Below are 9,184 nucleotides of genomic sequence, written 5' to 3' on the forward strand. Positions count from 1 at the left end.
TGTTTGTTTGTTTGTTTGTTTGTTTTCTGAGACAGAGTTTCTCTGTGTAGCCTTGGCTGTCCTGGACTCACTTTGTAGACCAGGCTGGCCTCGGAGTCACAGCGATCTGCCTGCCTCTGCCTGCAAAGTGCTGGGATTAAAGGCCTGCGTCACCATCCCAGCTTCCGTGTAGGTTTCTTTAAAATGTTGCTAATGTCCAGACTCAAGTCCTAGATCTATGGCGCCCACCAGAAACTGTCCACTGTTTGGAGGCTCCTTCTCCACCATCCTCCGACCAGTCTCGGATAACCAAGTAGTTTTCTGCCATCCCGTGACTGACGAGAGTCTGATGGTGAAAATTCTGGAGCTGTAGGTCCACGTGTGAGGCAAAGGGGCTGCGTAGTACCATTTTGAGGACGTTGGCAGGGCGTTGGAAGGGTGCAGGGGACTAGGGCCGTGCACGTGTTATCTGTGCAGCCTCTCTGGAGGACTCATCCTTGAGGGGCTCCTGTCAAGATGCCTGCCTGGTTCCTTTCTGGCAAGCAGCAAGTCACTAAAGAAAACCAGCAGATAGCAAACAAAGAATGTCACCTTGCATTAGGCCTTGCTTCTTGCTTGCCTTCAATCAGCCCCTATCTAACAGGAGGTCTCCCAGCCCTGAAAATCTGTCATGCTCACCTTGAAGTGTGGATCATGCTGAACTGGTGACAAGTTTGATTCTCCATGACCCCAACCTCTTTGGTCCCCAGTAAAGATGGTTGAAACACAACATATTGCTGCTGAGGACTCAGGGACCCAGCTCTGAGAGAGGGAGTTTCTTGTTGCTCCTTCCCTGGATGGAAACGTAAGTCACCTCCTCTGAAGAAATAAGCTTGCTTTATAAACAGAAACAAACAAACAAACAATGCTGGAACACCTCCACCTATTGAACTCATCAGTGTGTCAGGTCATGGCAGGAATGGGGACTTGCTGAGTGGCCATGGCAGGCTCTGAAGGTAGAAATAATGTGGGATCAGCATCACGCACCATGTCCCCAGCCTCCAACAAGAAGGGGTCTGATTTTCTATAAGGAGTATTGTTATTGCCATAGTAACAAGTCACCCATCAATACTTCAGGGTTTGTTTCTTTTAATAAGGATGTATTCTATTAAAACAACAACTAAATTAGCTTTGCTCCAGTACTACGAATTAGAGTCTATATTCAAGCTTTACCCATTGTTCATTATTATTGTTTTCATCACGTGAAGGCCTGTGTGGGATTATACAAGGTACTGAGCTGTCAGATCTTTAATTCTTTTACTCTGAAGGCATCACAGAACTAACAACCAATGCTGTTGTTCTTTCTACTTCCTCCCTACTCCTTGCTCTCAGAAGAGAAGAGAGCTCAGGTAGAGCAATGGCCACCAGCAAAACTTTCCCAGGCACTGAAGAGGAGGTTCATGGTTAATACCTCTGCCAATGAAGTATCTAAGTGGCCAGTGTTTCATGAGCTAAAGGCAAGGAAAGTGAATCTTATATTTGCAAATTGATCTGAGAACAAACTCATTTCTCTGAAGCTCACTTATTTCTAATTGGCAAAGAGATGTGCTGCCCCTGAGAACTGCAATCCTATCAAAGTTAAACCTTTGGAACACAAATACAAGTAGAGGTGGTTCTCTGAAATCGAAATCCTTCTGCAACTGACGACCAGCCAGAGCTGTTTCCTTTATCACAGGTTCTAGGCCCTCTCACCTTTGGTAGCTACAATCAAACATATTTTAAGTATACTTGAAAGATTTTCTGTATAAATGTTTTTAATAACATCATATATGTATGTACATTAAAATTGCTACTAGCAATATCAGCACATAGGTCAAGTTGAATGACCACACCAGCTTTATTTGTTCAGTTGTTTAGTTTGTCTACCATTAGTTAATTCTCCCCAAACCTCAGATTATATAGTGCCATTGATACTAATTTCATTGCCAAGGATTCAAACATTTCCAAATAAATAGCTTTTATCAGTCTTTGATTTTACTAATGTCTAATCAATTATTTTTAAAATTAATTTCAAATTAGTTCTCCTCTTTCCTACTTTCTCCCTCTCACCAATCCTGTTTATCGCTGTAAATCATCTCTCTTCTGCTTTCATGTCATGTGTGCGTTTAAACCTAGGTCAGCAGAAGAGAGAAAATGGATGATATGTGTCTTGTTCAGTCTAGTTCTGTGGCATCGTGTGCTTGCCTGCAAACAGCATCATTTCATCCTCTTTAGATGGCTTCATAGAATGTCATTTGCATCCTAGCTGGTTCCACTTCTTGTCTGTTGTAAAAAACTATTCAGTAAACATAGATGTGCAAGTGTCTCTCTCTGGTACTTTGCATAGATGTGCAAGTGTCTCTGGTACTTTACATAGATGTGCAAGTGTCTCTGGCACTTTGGCCTTGATTCCTTGTGAACACACAGAAATGGTCTCGCTGGGTGGCACGGATCACGAGCCTGGTGATTTCTGTTTTAGTCCTTTGAGGAACATCCCTGCTGCTGTCCAGCAGCTGCTCTTAGTTACATTGTCATCAGCATCGTAGAAGCTTCTTTTCCCTCCAAATCCTCACCAGGATTTGTTGCTTGTTTCCAGATGATAACCCTTCTCTCAGGTACCATGAGCTCTCAGGGTAGCAGTTTTTAAATTAATATTTTACTTGGCACACAAAATAGTGGATTTCAGTATGATGTTATTATACATGTGTGTCTTTGTACGTGGTGGGAGCAACAGTACTAACCTGTTTCCTCGTCTCGCCTCTTCCCCTCCTACTGGTCCCCTTTTCCCGTCCACATTATGCCTCACGTCAAACAGACACACAGACACAGCTGCACATACACCTGCACACATGTATGCAAATGTCTATATTTAAGTCTAGATTATTCATATGAAAGAAATGTGATATTCAGTCTCCCCCAATTATATTCTCCCATTCCTTCCCTCCATTAAATCTCCCACCCCACAACCCCTTTCAGGTTCTTCTATTTTAATGTCATACACACACACACACACACACACACACACACTCACACGCACTAAATCTACATCGCACAGGAGCAAGAATAGAGATTCAATTTGCCTTTTTCTGGTGACTAGAGATACGGAATGGTATCTTACATTTTGTTTTGCCACTTGCACTCTTTTTAAGCAATCTTCAACCATATCCATCGGCCAGATTGTTGATTATTTTGAAGTTTAATTTTTTGGGTATTTTGCAGATTCTGGATGTGAATCCCCTCTGAGACACAGACCTGTCAAAGATTCTTTCCCACTCTGCAAGGAATATATCTTCACTCTCCTGCTTATTTTTCTGTGTAACTTTTTAATGCCATGTAATCTCGGTTATCAACGTTTGCTATTATTCCCTGAGCTTTGGGAGTCTTTTTCAGAAAGTCCTTGTCTATACTTATATTTTGAAATGTTTTCAGATCATATATAAGGCCTTTGATACATTTTAATTGGTTTTGTATAGGGTGGGAGATGTGGATATAGCTCCATTCTACACGCGAGAATTCAGTTTCTTAGTGCTGTAACTGTGTGTTTATTTTTGTGTTCTCAATTCTATTACGCTGTTCTATGTGTCATCCTTGCTTACAGAACCACACTGTCTTTGTCCTTCCGGTTCTGTAGTGTAATGTGAGATAAGACATTGTGATGCCTACAGCATCTTTAGTTAGCATTCTTTCTTCTTACGAGTCTTCTGGGCGTTTACAGTGTTTGTAAATCTCTATAAATTTTAGGATTTTTTTTTCTGTTTATGATTAATGTAAATGGAATTTAATGGAATTCATAATGACTCTATTGATCTATTTAGATAATATACCCATTTTCACAGTATTCATTCTTCAATCCATAACCATGGTGGGGGGCGTCCTTCAACATTCTATTATTTTCTTCAGTCGATTTTGTGTGCCTTTTATTTATATAAAATTATTTTAAACTTTTATTTTCATTTTATGTGCATGAACATTTTACCTGAATATATGTATTATGTGCATGCAGTGCCTATGGAGGCCAGAAAAGGGTGGTCGATCCACTGGAACTAGAGTTATAGATGGTTGTGTAGTGTCATGTAGGTGCTGAAAATTGAACCGAGGGCCTCTGGAAGAGTATCTGGTGTTCTTAATCACAGAGCTGTCCTTCCAACTTTTTTTTTTTGGTGTTTAAAAATGTTCATTTTAGAAACTCTTCTCCTTGGTTAAGCTTACACTTACATAATTTTGAGGCGATTGTGAATATAATTATTTTCCTTGGTTTTTTGTTGTTGTTGTTGTTGTTGTTATTGGTATATAACAAGGTTTTGGGTTTTTGTATGTTGATATTTTTATCCAGTTAATTTGGTGGAACTATTTATCAGATAGAAGAGTTTTCTGGTAAAGTCTCTAAAGCCTTTGAAGTATAGGATCAAACTATCTAAAGTTAGAGATGACTTAATTTGGTTTTCTTTCCTATCTTTATTTTAGATTTTATTTTTACATTAAAATTGTGTGTATCCGTGTGTGCCTTCTGTATGGGTATGTGCAGATGAATGAAAATGCCCACAGAAGTTAAAAAGAGGGTGTTGGATCCGCTGGCATTAGAATTACAATAAGCTGTGTGTGCTGGGAACTGGATTTGGGTCCTCTGCAAAGGCAGTGTGCACTTTTAACCACTAGGCCATCTCTCCAGCCCCTCTGCCTTTCCTGTTTGTAGAGTCATATTTCAAATATTTCCTACAGTCCTCTGAAAGGCTTGGGAACTCAGGCTCTGTGCCCATGGGCTGAATGGATAGAGCGCATACCCAGTCTGAATTCATACCAGTGGTACCCATGTGCTCCTGGATGACTCGTTTAGCGTCTTAGTTTTCTCATCTAAAATCCTTGAAAAATATTGTGAAGAAAAATGTGAGAATTATCTGAAATGATGTCTGTAATGGTCCTATCTAATTCTGCATAAGAAAAATATTAGGCATTCAGTAAATAATGGCCATTGTTAATAATTTCAAAAGATAATCAATATAGGGTCACACTGTGGGCCACTAAAGCTAAGTATATGAAGGTGAGAGATAGACTGCAATCTGCAGTGAAAACTGCCACAGGTTCCATCCTCAGGGTTGGTTGAACAGCTTTCCCAGATCCTCATTTTCTATGGAATGAAACCTAAACAAGCCTCCTACAGCACTCAAGACTGATGTGATCCACGTGAACACTCTAGCCTCATGCCTTACCGCCCTGTTCATCGATGTGTGTGTACATGGCACAAGCACACAGACATTCAGGTGTGCGCCCTGTGTAAGTGCACACAGAAGAGGACATTGAGTATCTTCCTCTATCACTCTTCTCCTTACTTCTTTAAGACAGTGAACCAGAAGCTCACTGAGGAAGAAGACTGTTTAGCCATTGGGCTCCTGGGATCTGCTAGTGTCTACTCCACTGAGAAAGCAGGAGTTACAGGCACACATGGCCATGTGCATCTTTTCAAATGGGTGCTGGAGATTTGAACTCAGGCCCTCATACTTGAACAGCAAGTAAGTGTCCTTAACCAGTGAGCCATCTCCCTAGTCCCAGTCCCCCTCCCTTTTTTTTTTTTTTTTTTTTTTTTATCAGTATGAACTCATGCCCGTTTCTGGAAGACCCTAGGCCTTTGCTTATGCTTCTCTTTTAGCCCTGGGCACCCTCCCCAGGACCCCATATTCCATGTCTGCTTTTATCAATGCCCTTGCTTTCATTCGAGGTAGCTATGTAGTTCTTGAAGTTTCCCAGCCTTTCCTGTCCCTGTTGGATCTGCCATCTATGATGTTAACGTCAAAACACAAACAGTTCCCTGTCTCGGGCTCTTTGGTATACAGGTCCAGCCCCTTATCTTTCAGACCCCATCTGCCTTCTGGGTCCATCTGGCATCATGATCCATCCCTGCTACCCTGGACTTATATGTTGGAATTCCCTACCTTCCTAAAAGCTCAGGCCTGGAGCTTTGTGCCTACTGCATATGGTATTCTCTATGCCTAGACACTCTCTATCCACCTTCCCACTACCTCCCACTAGACAAATCCTTCTCAGCCTTCAGTCTCAAAGTAAACAGTATTTTCTCACAGAGGCACACATTGGCCTCTAGACTAGAGTCTTGTTCACTGCTGTATCTCCAGGGCCTCGAGTATCACTATCACACCCACTTACCCAACTCTATATATATGTATCTTCTCCATGTAGATTGAGTGAGTCTAGTGTTGACAGTCTTAGAGGTGTCAGAGAGGGGTCATTTTTCTATCACAAATTGTTTACTCAGCATCCAAGCATGTGCATTTCTTTTGATTCACAGATTTGCTCTTCTATATTACATCACTGATTTGCTCATATTCTATGACACCAGGTTCTTCAGCCTTTGGAATCATAAGAATCATATGAAAGGGGAATCCATGTGCTAAACAAGGTCTGTCACATCTCATATGTGTGACTCATGGATGGGAGACAGTAACTAAGGCAGAGAGTTCAACATGGCACCTGTTGAGTTCAAGCTTACCTACAGAGCTGAGCAGCCAGGAGAAAATGACTTAATACTCTACCCTGCAGCGCACTCATCTCCGAAATAATGCTCGCTTTACAGCCTTGTGGGCTTTGGCTGGATTCATGATCTCATGAATTTGTGTTTTATGAACTGTGAAGAGCAGCACATAATATTGAGAAAATGTGATTTTAAAAAGGCCATTAAGGAAGGGGAGCAGAAAAGATATTTATGAAATTCAATTAACCAAGTTAAGAAAAATGATAAAAAAGAACACCAGGAAAGTGAAAGATGGAAGAAACATGCTTTGTTTGTGGATTGGTATAGATAAAATTCTTTAAGAATCATTTTTAGGGGATCATATAGGTTCCTTTTGCTCTCTTGGTCTACAAATGCTTATTCTTATCTGGAGGTGGTCATAAGTCATTATTGGTCTTATACTGAGAAAAAAACTAGGTGAAACTCAGGATGTCTCTCTTTTCCTTTATCTTGCATACATAGGTAAGGAGATAGGAGCTGAAAAGAAAGAAGGAAGGAATAAAAACATAGAGGGAGGATAGAACAAAGCTAGATGATTGAACTTACTCCTTAACTCAAGGCCTTAATTGTTATTGATAACGAAGGTTATGTCTAAGTCATTGGTATAGAATTTAGTATATTGATACAAAACATGGGCATGTCAAATACTTGTCAGATCTTAGCACAAGAATATACATCCTAAGTCTAACAGATAGATATAAATCTATCGATATATGAGGTAAAATAGTTTAATAAGGTCTTCAAAAGCCTCAGAGACACACAGAATATGGCATTTAAAGTTGTTTTTATAATCCTAAATTTCCTTGACAACAAGACAAGTTAATTCCTGACAACACCAGCCGAACTCAAAGAAGATGATGAGCATCAAAGAGCCTCCTTATAGACATGGCTTCAAATGTGGCAAACCAGCCACTGGACAAAATGTCCTCATTGCTGCCACAAACAGAATTCTGCGTAAAAATGGGCAGCTTAGATGCAGGCAGAGTCAATGGCCGCACTCTGCCAAGACAGGGTAAGCAAGTCCTCAATAGTTTCTGCCCTGTGAATAAGTCTGGCAGAGAAATTAGGTCAGAAAGCTGAAGATGAGGCTCCAACGTTATAAAGAGTGTTGGGTGACTGTTCAAGCAATAAAGCGTCCAAGTCAATTTGTACATTTTGGAAGTTGCTAACCCACACTGCTGGTTCACTCAGGAATTTAGGTTTTATTCCTTCTCAAGTCTCTGAGGGGCATTGAAAGCCAGATAGTATAGTTTTACAATCATGTTTAGTTGGTTAAGGGATAAGATTTTTTTAGATAAAGATAAAGAAGTTAAGTTATTACAGTTGAGATAGGATAGATATTGAATTTCATTAAGAAACTTAGACCTAAAGACATTTACTTCGCTGGACAAATACAAATAGCCAAACCACTACGAATGTAACATTTATAGAACTCATGGTTGTCACATGGTTCTCCCTGCTGTATGTAGTTTGTTTTATACGAGTATAATAAAATAAATGTATTTTTTGAAAAGAAACATTCTTAGATTTTAGTTATAATATCTCTCTGTCTCTCTGTCTCTCTCTGTCTCTGTCTCTCTCTGTCTCTGTCTCTCTCTCTCTCTGTCTCTCTGTCTCTCTCTCTCTCTCTCTGTGTATGTGTGTTTGTGGTGTGTAGGGGCTGACACCCACATGCCATAATGTCACACAAGTAGGGGTCTGTGGCAGCCCTATGGGGTCAGTTCTTTCCTTCCACCCTTGTGTGAACACAGTGGACCAGACAGGTCATCAGGCTTGCAAAGCAAGCACTTTTACTGACTGAGCCATCTTGTCAGCCCCAGAGACAAGCAAAAGAAAACTTTTCATACAAATTTACTAGTCACACATACAAGTCTGATTCAGTGTGACATTTCCATATAGACATTAAGCAAATCCAGTCTCCCTTTATGGCCCCTTTTCCTCTCCATCCTCTACTCATTATTCTATACCCAGGTCTGTTATTTATTTCCGATATATGAAAGAGAACATGGAGTATGTGTTTTCTGTGTTGAGATTATTTCATTTGACACAATGTCTTCCAGTTCCATCCATTTTGCTGCCAACAACCAGACTGCATATTCTTCATGGATGAAAATATTCTATCATCAATCTGTTATCTATCATCTATCTATTATATATTTGTCACTTATAAAAGAATTTTGCCTTATCCATTCATTCGTGGGTGGCTATCCATGTTCTTTCCCTGTCTTTGAGATTGTGAATGAACCACAATAAACATAGATGTTGACATATGTCTTTGGTATTACCTTTGGACATAATACCCACTTGCTCGCTTGCTACTACTGTATGGAAAAATAAAAGGTAGCACTTAGGAGGGATGTTTACTGTGGCTTACAATTTCAGTAGCTCCATTCTATAGCCATCTACGGTATTCCCTTGGGCCTATGGTGATGCAGAACATCTCTGTATGTGGTACATGTTGGCTCACATTGCTTGGTTCAGAGCAGTCAGGAAGCTAAAAGATAGAAGAAGAAGCTGGGGGTGGGGGGGGTCACAATATTCCACTGAAGAGCAAGCTCCTCCAACCTCTTTCCTCTAGACCCACCTCTTAAGGGTTTCAATACTTCCCAATCATGCACAGACTAAATACACAGGTCTCTGTGGAAGTAGATAAATTTGTATTTGTAC

The 9,184-nt window shown here is 40.4% G+C and overlaps 1 pseudogene; it reads left to right on the forward strand.

Annotated features, from left to right (window-relative positions):
* Positions 1–217: 217 nt before the first annotated feature.
* LOC127192135 (ran guanine nucleotide release factor-like) lies at positions 218–731 on the forward strand (annotated as a pseudogene).
* The last annotated feature ends 8,453 nt before the right edge of the window (positions 732–9,184 follow it).

The sequence above is a fragment of the Acomys russatus genome, chromosome 7, assembly GCF_903995435.1.
Source record: "Acomys russatus chromosome 7, mAcoRus1.1, whole genome shotgun sequence".
NCBI lineage: Eukaryota > Metazoa > Chordata > Mammalia > Rodentia > Muridae > Acomys > Acomys russatus.